Source organism: Geotrypetes seraphini, chromosome 14, assembly GCF_902459505.1.
Source record: "Geotrypetes seraphini chromosome 14, aGeoSer1.1, whole genome shotgun sequence".
NCBI classification, from domain to species: domain Eukaryota; kingdom Metazoa; phylum Chordata; class Amphibia; order Gymnophiona; family Dermophiidae; genus Geotrypetes; species Geotrypetes seraphini.
In genome coordinates this window covers 44,987,606-45,004,619 of record NC_047097.1, presented here as the reverse complement: position 1 = coordinate 45,004,619, position 17,014 = coordinate 44,987,606, and the positions used below count along the sequence as shown (strand labels likewise).

At 45.7% G+C, this 17,014-nt stretch overlaps 1 protein-coding gene across 2 annotated transcripts in view; it reads left to right on the top strand.

Annotated features, from left to right (window-relative positions):
* CCNB2 (cyclin B2) overlaps positions 1-17,014 on the top strand; it is a 70,697-nt gene that overhangs the window by 26,242 nt on the left and 27,441 nt on the right. The gene's annotated exons all lie outside the window — the stretch shown is intronic.

The window sequence follows — 17,014 nt, the reverse complement described above, 5'->3', positions numbered from 1 at the left end:
AGCTGGGGTATAATACCACCTGGTAAACACCTTGTAGGCATTCTCCTGTATAAGAACACAAGAGGATGCCTTACCCACCTCAAGACATAGTTGAGTCCATTCCCTCTCTGAGAAAGAACGCCCCAGGTCCCGTTCCCAAAGCCCTTTGTATTTAGGGTGAAAGACAACTGAGCCCCGAAAATATTGATAGAGAACTGAAATGGGTTTGGGCAGGTTACGAAGTGTAAGCCACAGATGTTCCAAGGGAGCCCTTGTCTTAATCGAATCCCCAGACCAGCCCTGTGTTTGAATAAAATGTCGGGTTTGGGAGTAAGCTAAAAAATCCCCCTTAGGCAAAGCTGCACTCTTCTGAAAAGCCTCAAAGGACACCAGGATCCCCCTATGAAGGACATCCGAGAACGTCCGGAGTCCCTGTCGCTCCCAGCGCTGAAAAACCAAACTCTCCCCACCCGCCGGAAAAGATGGTTCGTCCCCCAACGCCCCCAGCAGCGAAGGCACCAGCCCTGCTCCCCATTTCTTCCGCGTCTCCCACCATATCCGCAAAAGGTGTGTCAAAATAGGGTTTCTCAAAGTTCTAAAAACCACCCGTGCAGGTAAAGAGGACCAAATCAGGGTTTGTAAAACCCGGGTACCCATTAATTGCTGTTCCAATTGTACTACACTCTTTTGTTCCGCTATATCCCAATCCAACAAAATTCGTAATTGTGCCGCCCTATAATACCAGAACAAATTGGGAAGTGCTCGTCCCCCAGACTCACGGGGCAGCCACAGACACTGACGAGAGATCCGAGGCGGTTTCCCCTTCCAGATAAACTGGAAGAAAAGAGCATGAAGTTCTTTCAACACCACAGTCGGGAGCGGTATAGGCAGTGTTTGAAAAAGAAATAATAAGCGAGGCAAAATATTCATTTTAATAACCGCTATCCGTCCCCACCAAGACAACCACAGCCCCGACCACCTCTGCAAGTCCACCTTGATTTGTCTAATAATGGGGGTATAATTCAAAGTGTACAGCTGAGACAAATCCCGAGAGATATAGATCCCCAAATATTTCAGCGCCCCAGAAGCCCAACGAAACGGGAATCTCCCCGACAGTCCCCTCTCTTCATCTGCAGTCAAGGTGATCCCCAACAATTCCGACTTATCCAGATTAACCGTAAAGCCGGACACCAAACCAAATTCAGCAAAAATGTCTAACAAGATAGGTAGGGAAAGTTCAGGGTCCCGCACATATAACAAAACATCGTCAGCAAATAACGCGAGCCGATGTTCCTGAGCCCCGATCCATAAACCCCTCATGTCCGGATGTTCTCGTATGTGGATAGCTAAGGGTTCAATAGACAGTGCAAACAAAAGCGGAGAGAGAGGGCACCCCTGACGTGTACCCCGTTCAATTGAAAAAAAGTCTGTGTAGTCCCCATTCACCCTAATAGTCGCCCTCGGTGACCGGTAGAATGCCTGCACCCAAGCCAGAAAGAAATCCCCACACCCCGTCCGCTCCATGACTTGCCATAAAAAGTCCCAACCCACCTGATCAAAAGCTTTCTCCGCATCAACTGCTAAGAGAGCTACTTTATCCAAATTGTGCTGCGCCTCCCAAAGAAGATGCAACGTTCTTCGGATATTGTCTCCAACCTGGCGTCTTTGAATAAACCCCGATTGATCCATATGAATCAGGCTAGGCAAGCACTTCCCCAGCCTGAGGGCCAAAACTTTAGCCAGAATTTTTGCATCGGTGTTCAATAATGAAATGGGCCGGTACGCCCCACAACTAGCAGAATCTCTTCCCGGTTTAAGCAATATTGAGATACCCGCGTCTCCCATCGATGGCGGTAGTGAATTCCCCTCCCTCACCCCATTAATAACCCGTACCAATAAAGGAGCTAGCTGGACCCGATACTGTTTGTAAAAACTATTAGTGTACCCATCTAAACCCGGGGACTTTCCCAATTTCAGCCTGGTGATAACCCCCAGTACCTCCCCCAAGGAAACAGGGCTATTAAGATATCCCAAATCCGAGTCTCCCAGGTGTGGCAACGTCATTTTATCTAAATATGCCTTGATAGAGTCCAATTGTACCCCTTCCACTTTCCCATATAATTTGGTGTAGTAAGAAAGAAAAACCTTCTTAATGTTCCCATCCGTACACTGCATTTTCCCCTCTATATCCCTAATTCGGGTAATAGCTGTTCTAGCTTGTTTCAATTTAATGTATCTAGCAAGTCGCGAGCCCGCTTTATTGCTGTATTCATATATCGTTTGGCGTAATCTTAGTCTATAAAAATCAATCTCTTCCATCTGTAGAAGAGAGAGTTCATGTCGCGCTCTCAGAAGCTGTGCAAACACTTCTGGATCAGGAGAGCACTGGTGTTGCCTCCCCAAAGATATCAAGGTCTCCCGAAGGGATATAGTTCTCCGCTCCCGCTGTCGCTTAAGGCGCGCTCCCCATTTAATAAAGACCCCACGAATCACAGCCTTAAGGGCATCCCACAATATGGAGTCACCCACCTCCCCATTATCATTGTCATGTAGATAATTGGCGATAGCCTCTCCCACCTCCCTGTCCACCTCTGTATGCTTTAACAGTGATTCATTTAGCCTCCAAAAGGTCCGATGATGCCCCACATCCCAATAGCCTTCACAAGCTATCCAGACAGGCGCATGGTCAGAGATATGTATAGCTTCAATTTCAGCAGTTCTGATTCCCCCCCATTGATTACGATGAGTCCAGATACTGTCAATCCTAGCATAAGAACCATGAACAGATGAATAATGGGTATACGACCTCTGGGAGGGGTGATGCAAGCGCCAACTGTCGATCAAGCCCAAGGAGGACATCAGGGCAAGAAAAGCCTTGCGGGAAGCTCGGGACGAAGATCGAAGTCCTCCCCGGGAGTGATCCAGCAGCACATCTGGAGTGACATTGAAATCCCCCCCTAAATATACAGACCCCCTAACAAAATTGACTAAATCATCTGCAAGAGAACCATAGAAGGCCGCCTGACCTCCGTTAGGACCATAAATGTTAATTACAGTGATAGTACGGCCCTGTATTGCACCCTGCAGAGCCAGACACCTTCCCCCAGAATCTCTAAACACCTCCTGAACAGTAAAACCCAAGCCCTTTCGGATAAGAATTGCCAGTCCTCCCACCTTCTTAGCAGACTGGCCACTCTGATGCGTCCATACTTGCTCAAAGTAGGAGGACCGCAAGACCCCCACATGTCTGGGCCTCAAGTGGGTTTCCTGCAACATACATATATCCCACTTTAATCTATTCAATTCACGACATACTATACTACGCTTACCCGGACTGTTTAAACCGTTTACATTCCATGATCCAATAGTAAGAAGTTTACTTGTACTCCCTCCCAACCCCCCCCCTCCCCCCATACCCGAAGCCGACCCCCTCAGTGAAGGTCTAGCCAACCCTTAGAAAGTGAAAAGTACCCCAGGCGACTAGCCCAAGCCGCTTCCCATGTCAACAACACAAAACCAAAAATTGCCGCATAACCAGCCGCAAGTAAAGCTAAAGAGAGAGAGAAACATTAGAAAGTGCAGAGTCTCTGTCCAAGATCCAGACCGGAGATGGCACACCACTCAGCACCTCTCCCAGTCTATGCCAATCAAAGTGGCCTCATTAAAGAATAGTCAAGATGGTAAGTTCTCTTCATCATCAGGTCCCCTGTTTAGCTGCTCGCTTGCCAGAACGCAGAACTGTAGACCAAGCGCCAGGGATTCCCGAAGTACTAGCAGTAGCCGGCGTTGGTACCGTCTCCGGGATATTCACACAACCCAGCTCTTTCATAGCTATCCAGGCTTCCGTGACCGTAGCCACCTTTCGAGACCTCCCGTTGATAGTAAGCCAGACCCCAAAGGGGAACAGCCACCTGTATTTGTGGCCACCATCTCTCAGCACTTGCGTAACCTCTTTGAACGCCCTGCGCTTCTGTAGTGTAGACCATGCTAGGTCCTGGTAGACACCCACTTCCAACTCTTTCCAACGAAACCGCGGGTGGCGCCGTGCCATCTGCAAAATCTTCTCTTTGAGGGAAAAATCCGCAAAGCAAGCGATGATATCTTTATAGCCAGGACCTCTCACAGGACCCAAGCTCCGATGTGCTCTCTGCAGTTTAATCTCCTCAGGTATCTCAGCTCCATCCACACTTAGGAGGCTCTGACAGAACTCTCGCACCACAGTCTTGCAATCACGATATGCCTCCCCCTCCGGGATTCCCTTAAATCGCAGGTTACACCGGCGTGACCTATTCTCCAGATCCTCCACCTGCGCCTGTAGTTCCTGCAGCTCAGATGTTAAATGGTCTGTGGATTCCTTGACCCCAGTAACTGTGGCAGACAAAGCCTCCACGTGCTCTTCAGAGGCTATCACTCTGGCTCCCAACTCCCCCACATCCGCACGGAGCTCCGCCAGGGCAGCCTTCACATCCACTCTCACTCCTACCATTTCATCCTTCAGGTCCTGGAACCACGTTTGAAAAGACTTGTGCACCCTCTCACTGAGCTCCCCCGAGATCGCCAAAGTCCCAGCCTCAATCAGCTCTGCCGGCGCCGACGGCCCCGCGGCCATTTTAAGCGCGTCTCCTGCACTCCCCTGTGTCTCACTCGCTGTTTTCTCTCCTCCATCGCCGAAATATTTAAATTTATCAAGTTTCTTCCGCGTCGCCATGGCTTCACTCGCGAACCGCGATCTTAATAATCAGCGCGTTTTAGCGCTAGAAGCTGAAAAAGCACTTTTTCTCACCGGCCCCTACGGAGCTCCCGATTCAGGCAGCCATGCGCTGGGATGACGTCACTTCCCCCATCTCAAAACTCTACTTTTCAATGGACCAAATCCTTAATGCTCCCCACTTCCACCTTAACGTTCCCCTTCTCCACACTAGAAAACAGATCAAAACTCTTCTTTGCAACAGACCAATTCCTTAACGCTCCCCTTCCCCCTCCTCAACGCTTCCCACCTCTTCCTTTACCTTTCCGCCTCTTCCCCCCACCCTTCTAAGATTGTTGCTCCCCCTTTCATCTAATATGCTTTGTTCCCCCTTTTCATAAATTCAATTGTATCCTCTTACAGTACACACTGTATTTGCTCTGTATTTAGCCCTTCCCTCACCTAAATTGTTAATGTAAACTAGTTTGACCCTACGATTGCCTTGTTATGTTATTCTTTTTTCAATCGCACTGTTTGTAATTCATCTATCTGTTGTGAACCGCCTAGAACTCCCTGGGTATGGCAGTATACAAAATAAATTATTATTATTATTGGGTTTTTTTAATATTTCACGAACGCCAACTCTTTCGCCTTTATTTTCTCTGCCACTATAGCTGCCTTGGCAGTCCAGGTGGCAGTCTGATAGCCTGAGCTCGTTTCCAGTGGTTGGAGTGAGTTCTTGACCAGGAGTCTGACTGGTCCTTGGTGGATCACGAGGTTGCTAAAATTGAGCTGGGTGCAGGTCCCAATTCCTGCCCTATACTTTCTCTGCCATTTGGAAGTCAGATGCATCTGGGGACATATTGTAGAGGCCAGAAATGATCTCCAAACATATCCAAATTTTATTATGAGCTTCACATCTTTTATATCTTTTACATGAATCAGTGTTGTCAGCATGTCAGCATGTGACGTAAACACAAACCATATATGGATACAGGTCACATGAAACTTTAAAGACATCAGCATTTTCCTCTATCTCTGGCTGGAGTCCAAAAGGTCAGAAAAAGCCTTAACCAGCAGAGCTTCTAATCTAAATCTGTCTGTAAATACGGCTTAACAAAACAATTGAATTCACTTCACAACATCTCTGTTCAAACATACATGTCCTTGTAGTATTTTCAAAGAGGGAAAGACAAACAGGGTCTGGCTTTACAGCCTGAAAACATGGCCTAAGGACTTGATACGTGTCCCTTCAATCCCCTCTTACGTCATGAAAATGACGTCATAAATACACAGCATGAGCTGGAAGGGAGTGATACTCTAGATATGTCTCTCAAGGATGGGTTTTTTTTAGGAGCTGTAATACGAATAACACAGTACATGAGCAGTCAAAAACAAGAGTGCAGATAATAATAGAGATTATAACAATAAAAAGGTCTTTTACCCAACCCTGCATTCAACTAAAGTGCTGATCCCAAGAATTAGATAAATCAGAGTTACATTTGAGCTCAGCAAAGAGGTCTACTAATTTCTGAATGTCCATAGTAGGACCTATATTGTCAGAAAGAAAAGTACAACAGCATAAAATACTGGGAAGAATTTTAAAGAATTCTTAGCTAGAATCATATCTAGGGCTATACGATTTTGAAAACCATCTGAGAAGTGGAGCCTAATTGATAAGTAATACCTTGCAAGGCGTCCCTAGAGTAGTTCACAAAGCGTTGCTGATTATAATAATTTTAACTAATCCGATCAACATTCTTATTAATAGTAATAAAGGGAATAAGGAACTCAAACCCAGCCTTAACCTGAGCTCGGGCCTTAAATTCATCTGGGACCCCTATAGCATCTATGTATACATGTGATCAGATTTATATCAAGACAAATAAGAGGAAAAACCATGTGAATAGGAAGGATGCCTTTCAGAAAGAATATGCAGAAGCATGGTAACCTTAGCTAAAGTGCACTGGCCTATCCACTGGCTGGGTAGCTTAACAGGGAGCCAAAAGTCTCCATAAAGCCAGTAAATATCAAATCTGATGCAGCAACAATGGGGCATACCTATGAGCCAAGGCAGAACAATAACCTGTGGGTAAATTACCTACAAAACTACCCTGTGTCAGATTAGAAACATGACATGTGTAATTGCCTTTATAGATGGTAACGGCAATATCAAGCTTTTGCTGTCCTGGCAGCAAAAGGTATTTAGAACACCACAGTGCACAAAGGGGATATGTAAAATTAGAGGAGATTTTGGTAAATAACCCAAAAAAGCATGATTAGATACCAGGAGGGAGGTCCAGAGGTATGGTTCCTAGATGGGGTCTAGCTTGAGCACATATGTAACAATTACTCTTATTATGTTGATCAGCAGTGAATTTCATCCATTCTAACCAAAGGTTACGTTCTGACAACCCTACCTCAACAGCCACAGTATCTTCAAAAGTGGGATTGGCAATAGCCATCATATCAGTAAGTTTATTGAATGTAGGGGCCAGTGGGTTAGTATTTTTGGGGCCCCCACAAAATGGTGGAAGAGGATGAGTGGAGGTAGATAGATCCCGTAAGAAAACTGATGGGTCGGATAGCTAGACCCACCCTTAAACCACAGGTCCATAATGTACATACTTTCATCAGTAGGTCTAGGGTTGTCAATAGTAAGAGAAAACTTAATAATTTGTGCAGGAACACTTTTCCTATAACAGTTTCCAACCTTATGAAAGGTCATACAAGTAAGCAATGATTTACCATTTTTGGTCCACCTTTTTCAGAGTATTTTCTAGTTTATAAGCCCAGTCAGTATCAATATTCCACCCTACCGCTCCCCAGAATGCACACTTATCCCCCAACGTGAGTCAGTAACATATATATATATATATATATGTTATATATATATATATCCTTAGTTTTAGGAATCTCTGAGGACCAATGGCACAGCCTTGGGATATCAATTGATGAACAGTCCACAATATTCAAAGGAGAAGGTGGATTCCAATTGAAGGACAGCCTTTGCGAGGGAGTAGTCCAGCTTAACGTGTGTTCGCAAAGAGATGCCGGGGGGTGCTGTTTACAGCAGGAGTGTCATTTACAGATGGGTATGGGCAGAAAGTGTCGTGGACCCAAAACACATCATCCCTGTAGACCCAGTTAAAAATGATCCATACAGGGAGAAAAACTAGCAGCAGCGGTGCCAGTAAGAGAATGATAAAGTTGGTAGAATGCTGCAATGAGATCATCATGTTGTTCCACTGGAGGAGGTGAAATCTGCGCAGGGAAGACTTGCTTCTGGGGTTTTAGGTTAACTCTCTTCAAGTGACTTGCGTGGATCCAAACAGGAAACTCCTCAGTGAGTGTAGCGGGCCTGGTCACAGCGATCACAGTAGTGGGAAGGCCAAAGGGGAAATCCGTCTGCTTGAAAAGCTTCTGGACAATCACCAGGCTGGAAAAAATGGGTAGGAATCTGTGGAGAGAAAGGAGAAGTGCAAGACACGTTTCTTTGAACAAGCCCTAATATTTCAATTAGCTTTTGGACGAATTCCTCCTGTATCAAGGGAAAATCTACCCATGGGGCGGGGAAAGGTCATCCCGTGAGAATCTCAAAGGGAGAGCAGCAAGATGTCTGTGCATACAGAAAGAGATACTTGAAAAGAAATGCTTGAAAAGCATTCCAAATATCATTCAGCAGCTGTACTCCAATGTGATCCAAATAAGAGATAGAAAACAAGAGAAACCATGTTGCCTGTATTGAATGTGGCAACATGTAACAATACCAATTCATTTACTTAGTATAGCAAAAGAGAGACAATACTCAGTTACTTAAGGTTCTTAATTGAACAATCCAAAAGGATATGTTTTTATCGTGCTGCATATAACTTATTATGCACTTCAGAGAGACCATACTGATGTACTGAATGTATTCAGAAATGTATATTGAATGGATCATATGTAGGGAACACCACGAAATAAACGCTGTATAAAGTAAAACTTTTTCTTAAACATATAACCTTTAACTAAACTATATTCAGAATATAAAAGCTATAAGTAAAAGAAAATTGCGCAGTTAGGCTAGTAAGAAGTGGAAAAAGAGCTCTAGAAATGGCCAATATTATGTATCCTGGGGTACCCACTAAACTAAAAGAAGTAGACATGACACAGACAAAACAAAGTTTTAAGCGTGGAGCTATTACTCCATCTGTCAAGTGTGCAGGGCTGAATTTAACTCTGCAAATAAACACATTGATATAAAAAAAACAAAACTACAAATAATGTATATCATAACCATCTCATATTTGGAAAAAGGCATAAAGCTAATGTCTCTTTGGAGTGTCTCTATCTCTGCAGTGATAAAGAGGACCCTTGGAAAACATTAGAAATATCTGTGCCAAAACTGATCTGGGATGGCTATGTATAAATCCGGACAAAACATTTTAAATTAGCAACATCCTAATTTCAGCTAAAACAATAGAAAGGAATTGTATTTTCCAATTTGTTTTCAATTCACAAACGTGCCAGCTGTAATTATCGAACTATATATATCTGTATCAAGGAGCAAAAGGTCAAGAATGAAAATATCACTAGCAAGAAGTTAAAATGTCGAGTGAGCACTACGATAACCAATACCATGATATTGGGCAATGAATAAGGGAGAGCTAGCAGCTGGTATCAGGGTTTCCCCTCTTTGCACCAAAATCCGTCCAAAAGGGTGGCTTTGGGCACCTGCCAAACGCCAGGCATCAAGTTCAGAGTGGGGGGTAACAAAGGACTAGAAGGGAAGAGAATCCTGTTCACCCGTGAGACCCAGGAGCCCATTTAAAAGAAGGGCTTGTACATCGTGAAAAGTGTGAAGGGTAATGGGGTGACCAAGGGTCAGAGGAGTAACCATCTCTACCACCATAGCACATGCAGCCAGGGAACTTGAACAGGAGTGACTATAAAAAAAAAAGGCAACAGAGCGTAACTTACCGCCATGTTCTCCCTTCATGGTGTTACAATAGTCCCAAACAAAGAGATAAAACATGTGGGCATAAGCAGGAAAACCCAGACTTGAGCTAGAAACCAAAGCACATTTTATGAGTCCATCTGATAAGAGCAGTCATTTCAGAAACCAGGGTCTGTCTCAGAATCTGGTCATAGAAGGAACAAGCAGAGATCCATTGGCGGCAGTGACCAATCATAGCAAGAAAAATAAGCATGTCTTTCTTGGTAGCTGGGCGGGGCAGACCCAGAACAGCAGCAGTGTGGAAAGTGCAGATTTTCCTCTGACCATGAGACAGGACAAAACCCAGGTATTTCACTTCAGATTTACAGACAACCATTATAAAAGGTGCAAACTATCAGCCTGACAGGTCTCCTGAATTATGGAACACAAAAAGATGTACAAAATAAGGATAGGACCATGAGGGGCAGTGCATGACTGTAGAATAGCCCAAAGGACAATGGAGTCAACATAGCCCTGGGGCATTCCACCAGGTATACTGTTGCTTAAAGGTGAAGGCAAAAAAGAGCTGAAAAGCCTCACCAACAGGGACAAAAATAAAACATTCTTTAGGACAATGATAGAAAAAAAAAATCATTGGCTGCCGGTGGAATGGTGGAAGAAACATAAGTGCAATGAGAATTACCAAAACACTAACAGCCCTAAAATCTCCTACCTCAGTATTAAACATTGGTGACACAGAAAGATGTGAGCTGAAGGAAAAAATGTCATACACACACAGCCGTACAAGTCTCATTTGTCTAGGAGTATCCTAAGTACCTTATGACTCATTAAAAAACCAATATAACAATGCAAAAATATTTGCTTATCATACCTTATAAGCGAGGTACAGTAATAAGAGACAATAAAATCTTATACTCTATAAAAGTTTTAACCTTACAAATGACAGAGTGGGCAGGGGGGTTCTAGAAATAATTTCATTCTTCCCGAAAGAATGGCAGCTGCTTATATTCACGAGGGGCGCTTACCGAAAGTACCCCGAGATTTTTCCCAAAAAACTCCATAATAGAACCCAAAGCTTGAACTTAAAATAAAGGGTGGGTACAGGTCACCACTACCTAGTGAGTATTAAAGAACAGAAAAAATTCAGAAATACTCACAAAATATTGGTGATATCATCTGCCCATCGCGGACGTGCCCCCAACTGAAAAGGATTAGGTCCCAATTCCTGCCCCATACTTTCTCTGCCATTTGGAAGTCAGATGCATCTGGGGACATATTGTAGAGGCCAGAAATGATCTCCAAACATATCCAAATTTTATTATGAGCTTCATAAGAACATAAGAAGTTGCCTCCGCTGAGGCAGACCAGAGGTCCATCTCGCCCAGCGGTCCGCTCCCGCGGCGGCCCATCAGGCCCATTGCCTGAGCAATGGTCCCAGACTATCCCTATAACCTACTGCTACTCTTATCTGTACCCCTCAATTCCTTTATCTTCTAGGAACCTATCCAAACCTTCTTTGAAGCCTTGTAACGTGCTCCGGCCTATCACAGCCTCCGGAAGCGCGTTCCATGTGTCCACCACCCTCTGGGTGAAAAAGAACTTTCTGGCATTTGTTTTAAACCTGTCTCCTTTTAATTTTTCCGAGTGCCCCCTTGTACTTGTGGTTCCCCATAATCTGAAAAATCTGTCCCTGTCTACTTTTTCTATACCCTTCAGGATCTTGAAGGTTTCTATCATGTCTCCTCTAAGTCTCCGCTTTTCCAGGGAGAACAGCCCCAGCTTTTTCAGTCTGTCAGTATATGAGAGGTTTTCCATACCTCTTATCAGTTTAGTTGCTCTTCTCTGGACTCCCTCAAGTACCGCCATGTCCTTTTTGAGGTACGGCGACCAATATTGGACACAGTACTCCAGATGCGGTCGCACCATTGCACGATACAGTGGCAGGATGACCTCCTTTGTCCTGGTCGTGATACCCTTCTTAATGATACCCAACATTTTGTTTGCTTTTCTTGAGGCTGTGGCGCACTGTGCTGACGCCTTTAAAGACGTGTCCACCATCACTCCCAGGTCTCTTTCAAGGTTACTTACCCCTAGCAGTGATCCTCCCATTTTGTAGCTGAACATCGGGTTCTTTTTCCCTACATGCATGACCTTGCATTTCCCTACATTAAAGTTCATTTGCCATTTTTTGGCCCATTCTTCTAGCGTCGTTAGGTCCCTTTGCAGATCTTCGCAGTCTTCCATGGTATCAACCCTGCGGTAGAGTTTGGTGTCATCCGCAAATTTAATAACTTCGCAATTTGTTCCTGCCTCCAGGTCATTTATCTTCACATCTTTTATATCTTTTACATGAATCAATGTTGTCAGCATGTGACGTAAACACAAACCATATATGGACACAGGTCACATGAAACTTTAAAGACATCAGCATTTTCCTCTATCTCTGGCTGGAGTCCAAAAGGTCAGAAAAAGCCTTAACCAGCAGAGCTTCTAATCTAAATCTGTCTGTAAATACGGCTTAACAAAACAATTGAATTCACTTCAACATCTCTGTTCAAACATACATGTCCTTGTAGTATTTTCAAAGAGGGAAAGACAAACAGGGTCTGGCTTTACAGCCTGAAAACATGGCCTAAGGACTTGATACGTGTCCCTTCAGGTGCTTATTATTTCTCAGATGCCATGTATGATCTGTTGCAGGCTTTGGCTGTCTATGGGTCTCTATATACCCTGTGGCTTCGGGGTTGGTTGGCGGATGCCGCATCTAATACTAAGCTTAGTAAATTTCTGTTTCGAGGATCTTTCCTGTTTGGCGAGGAGTTGGACAAATTGCTTCATGCTTTGACACTCTTAAGGCGCCCATCTTCCTCAGGACCATCTGTGCCTGCCTTCACAGGGTGGCGTTGCCCAGAGGCGTTTGCATGTTTATGGGTAGTTCTGATCAGAGAGCGGCTCTTTCTCCCAGGGGCTTTTTCTTTCAGCGCATGCAGTCCTTTTGGGGTGCCTGCTGGTGCGGTCATGACTCCCAGAGGCCCCCCTGCCACCCACCCGGCCCAATGACTCCTTGTAGACCCTTTCCCTGGTGGCGGTGGGAGCCTAGTTGCAAGAGGTTGGTTTGGGTTGGGTGGGGTGGGTTTTTTGTTGTTGTTTTGTTTTTAAACCAAGCATGGACTGATATCACAACGGATCAGTGGGTCCTGGAAGTGATTCGAGACAGATATACTCTGGAGTTTTCCCAGCCCTTGCCAGATCATTTCCTCTCTTGTCCTTGTCAGGCAGCTTGGAAGAAGCGGGCTTTTCATCAGACACTGCAAAGGTTGCTCGACCTCAAAGCAGTGTTTCCAGTGTAGCCTCGGAGGGGGGGGGGGGTGTTTCGCACCAGCAGGAATTCAGTTTATTTCATGGTGCCCAAGAAAGGTGTCTCTTCAGTTCATTTTGGATCTGAAAGGGGTCAACATGGTGCTCCAGGTTCTGAGATTAGTAATTCTTGCCATTCAGCCAGGGGAATTTCTGACTTCTCTCGATCTGATGGAGGCCTAACTGCATATTCCCATTCAGACCTTCCATCAGCAATTCCTTTGCTTTACAATTTTTGGAAAGCACTATCCAGTTTTGTGTGCTTCGTTTGGTCTGGCCACTGCTCCATAGACTTTCACCAAGATTATGGTGGTGGTGGCAGTGGCCAACTTGCAAAAGGAGGGCATTCTGATTCATCCTTTTCTAGACTGGTTGGTTTGAGTGCAATCCATTGAGAGCTCCTGGGTTACGACTCAAGTTGTAGAGTTTCTGCACTCACTGGGATGGGTGGTCAACTTCTCCAAAAGCTGGTTGACTCCGTCTCGGCACTTGGAGTACAATGGGGTTTTCTTCTACACCAGCTTGGGGAGAGTCGTACTTCTGGAGGCCCAAGTGTTCAAGCTGCAGTCATGGATTCGTTTTCTGATGGATTGTCGATGTCCTCGGGCAAAGGACTTTCTGCAGGTTTTGGGGTCGATGGCCTCCCTGGATATGGTCCGGTGGGCTCGGGCTCACATGTGCCCACGTCAATATGCTCTTTGGTGGTGGTCGCCTCAGACTCATAATCTGGACTCTCCCATTCCTCTTCGAGGATTAGTTTGTCGCAGTCTCCACTGGTGGCTGCGCTCTTCCCTTCTGGTGCAGGGAGAGAGAGTCTGGATCAGCCTTAGTGGATGGTGCATCTCATGGATGCCAGTCTCATCGGTTGGGGAGCTCAATGTCTTCAATCACTCTGCTCAGGACAGCTGGTCTCCAGAAGAGGCATCCTGGTCTATCAATGTTCTGGAGACCAGAGCCATCCAGTTGTTGCTGAAGGGAAAATCAGTTCGGGTTCTCTCTGACAATACCACAGCGATGGCTTACGCCAGTTGTCAGGGGGGAGCCAACAGTCATCTGGTGGCACAGGAGGCTTCTCTGTTCATGGCTTGGGCAGAGACTCATCTTCTGTACATCTTGGCTTCCCACATAGCGGGAGTGCAGAATGTTCAGGCAGGCTTCCTCATTTGATGCATGCTGGATCCCGGTGAATGGTGTCTCTGTCCTGCAGCCTTAGAGTTGATTGTGGATGTCTGGGGCTGGCTGGTCATGGACCTGATGGCCACAAGTGTCAACGCCAAAGCGCCATAGTGTGCAGAGATTACCAAGCCGAGAGGCTGGATGCTCTGATGCAGCCTTGGCCAAAGGACAGCTTCCTGTATGTTTTCCCCCTTGGCTAATTGTGGACAATGTCCTTCTTAGCATTGCTCAGCACACACTGGCTGCATGATCCTGGTGGCACTGAATTGGCCCAGGTGCCCTTGATACGCAGATCTGGTTCATCTTCTCTTAGTGGAACCTCTTCCGTTATCCCTCTTGCTCAATCTTCTGACTCGGGGTCCCATTCCAATGTTTGATCCGGGTCTCTCTTGTAAGCTTGGCTCTCGAAAGGGAACACCTAAGTAGAGGTTATTCAGATAGGTGATCTCAACCCCTTTGGGTTCTTGGAGACTTTCCACCCTCAGGCTTATATATGTGAGTTTGGTGTCTGAGGAGTGGTGATCTGCATGTGGCATGGTTACCCTTCATACTTTGCCTCACATCTTGGAGTATTTGCAGGATGGCCTGGACAGGGACCTTGCCTGGTCCTCCCTCCGGGTTCAGCTTGCAGCTTTGTCTGTTTTGTGGCTTGCATGGTTGGCGTTTGGCCTCTTTTCCAGATGTGGTTCAGTTTTTGAGAGTGGCAAAATTGCTCTGACCTTCAGTGTGTCCTTTAGTTCCAGCCTGGGATCTCAATCTGGTTCTTTCTGTGCTCGTGAATCGTCCTTTTGAGCCTCTGGGCTCCTGCACATTGAAGGACCTTACACTGTCTTCCTGGTGGGCCACTACTTCGTGAGACGTGTGTCCGAGCTGCAGGTCTTCATGTAGGCCTCCCTTCCTGGAGTTCTCTAGGGAGTGGACTGTGTTGTGGCCGGTTCCCTCCTTTCTGCCATAGGTAGTCTCACCCTTTCATGTCAACCAGTCAGAGGTCATCCCAGTCTTGGGTAGTCGAGAGGGCTCTTTAGAGCAGAGACAGTTGCGCAAATTGGATGTCTGTAGGGTCCTTCACACTTTTCTGTTCAGAGGACCCACGAGTTCCAGAAGTCGGATCATCTTTATTTTTGTTCTTTTAGTGGATACTTGTAAAGAGGGCAGTGCTTCCAAGGCTACCATTGCGTGCCGGATCAAGGAGGCATCACTTTGGTGTACGTTCTTCAAAAGAAGCCTGTTTGGAATTTCTCAAGGCTCATTCCACTCGGGATCAGGCAGCTTCTTGGGCTGAATCTTCTCTTGCACCTCCATCTATAAGGATGTGGTTTTGTCTTCATTTCTTTGTGTGATACTACCGTGTGGATGTTCAGGTGTGTCGGGACATGGTGTTCGGTGAGCATGTAATTATGGCAACCCTTCAGGGGGTCCCACCTATGATGGGTACTGCTTTGGTATGTCCCATCAGTTTCTGTGCCAGTCTGGAGGAATGATAAAGGAGGAATTAGGTTATTACCTAATTTTCTTTTAGTTCCTCCAGACCAGCACAGACCCCGTCCAGTTTAGTGTGTTGCACAAAGAGTACTTTTTCCCCCCCTCCCCCCTGTGGGTGTCTTGTCTGGGTTGTTGAACAGCAGCGTTTCATCTGGTGAGCTGTGGGGTGTTTTTGAAGGTTCTTGGTTCTAATAGATATCCAACAGTATTTCTCTGTTGCTATTCTCCTTCTGGGAGTGATGTTGCTGTTTTATAGTTCAGTTATTTAGTTTCTTAGTTCTGCTTGGCTATTTGTCAGACTGGTTATATTTGGGACTGCACAGCCCATTTATACTATAGCCAAAAGTTTGTCTCCATCTGCTGGTCAAGGTGCATTATAACCCATCAGTTTTTTGTGCTGGTCTGGAGGGACTAAAGAAAATTAGCAGGTAAGAACATATCACCTTTAATAGCTGAGCTATCAAACTGTTGCTTGTTTAGTGGCACACATGAGAAACTTCATCTTGCTATGTCTGATCGCATTATAGAAGCAGGGCTTGTGAACTAGGAAATCCCATGAGATATGTGGACATAACTTGTACTTATTACCTAGCAAGCTCATGTTCCAGTAGTGTCCTAGCTGAACTGAAAAGCACTTGCTGATGGCCAAAGTCTTTGTCAAATTTTTGCATTTTGGAAGTGCCTTTCTAGCAACTCTGGGGCAGGTAGAAAATCAGCATGTTCTAACTTGTCTCTAGTACAGAAATAGTTGCTCATTCTAAACAGATGCAGACTTTTTTTTTTAAGTTGTGTGCAGTGCACATTGTAGTAGCCACAAAGTAACCACCACTGTGCCTCCTGAAATTTCAGGTGTGCCGCAACACACTGGTGTGCAGAGTCATCTGCGTTGGCTGCCTACCTTCAAGACATGCCTGTCGCAGTGAGAGGTACGTCCTGAAGGCAGGCAGCCGGTGCGGATGACTCTTCTCCTCTCTGTACCTCCCCTCATCCCTACACCCATGTGCGGATGTCAATGCAATGATGTCACGCATGCGCATAATGTCAGCGCGTTGACTGTGCACTTCCGGGTGCCTTCCGGCCGGGGTACTTTGTTTAGTATGCCGCCTGCTGGAAAGTTTGCAACACTGGTCTAAAGTGATAACCTCTGTCTTCCAAGCACAGCATGACATCCATTTTTGTTAGCTGGCTATAACAAACTTTAACATTAATTTCATTAAGAGCGTAGAAGTTTAGTTCTCCCTCTAGTGCAGTGTATTGCAAACTCTGTGCCGCAGTGAGATTCCAGATGTGCCAGAAAAGGCACTGGCACCAGCTGACTGCTTGCAGGATGTGCCCCTTGCAACGAGGCACATCCTGTAGGCAGTCTGCCAGGGCCTGTCTTCCTCTAGCAACCA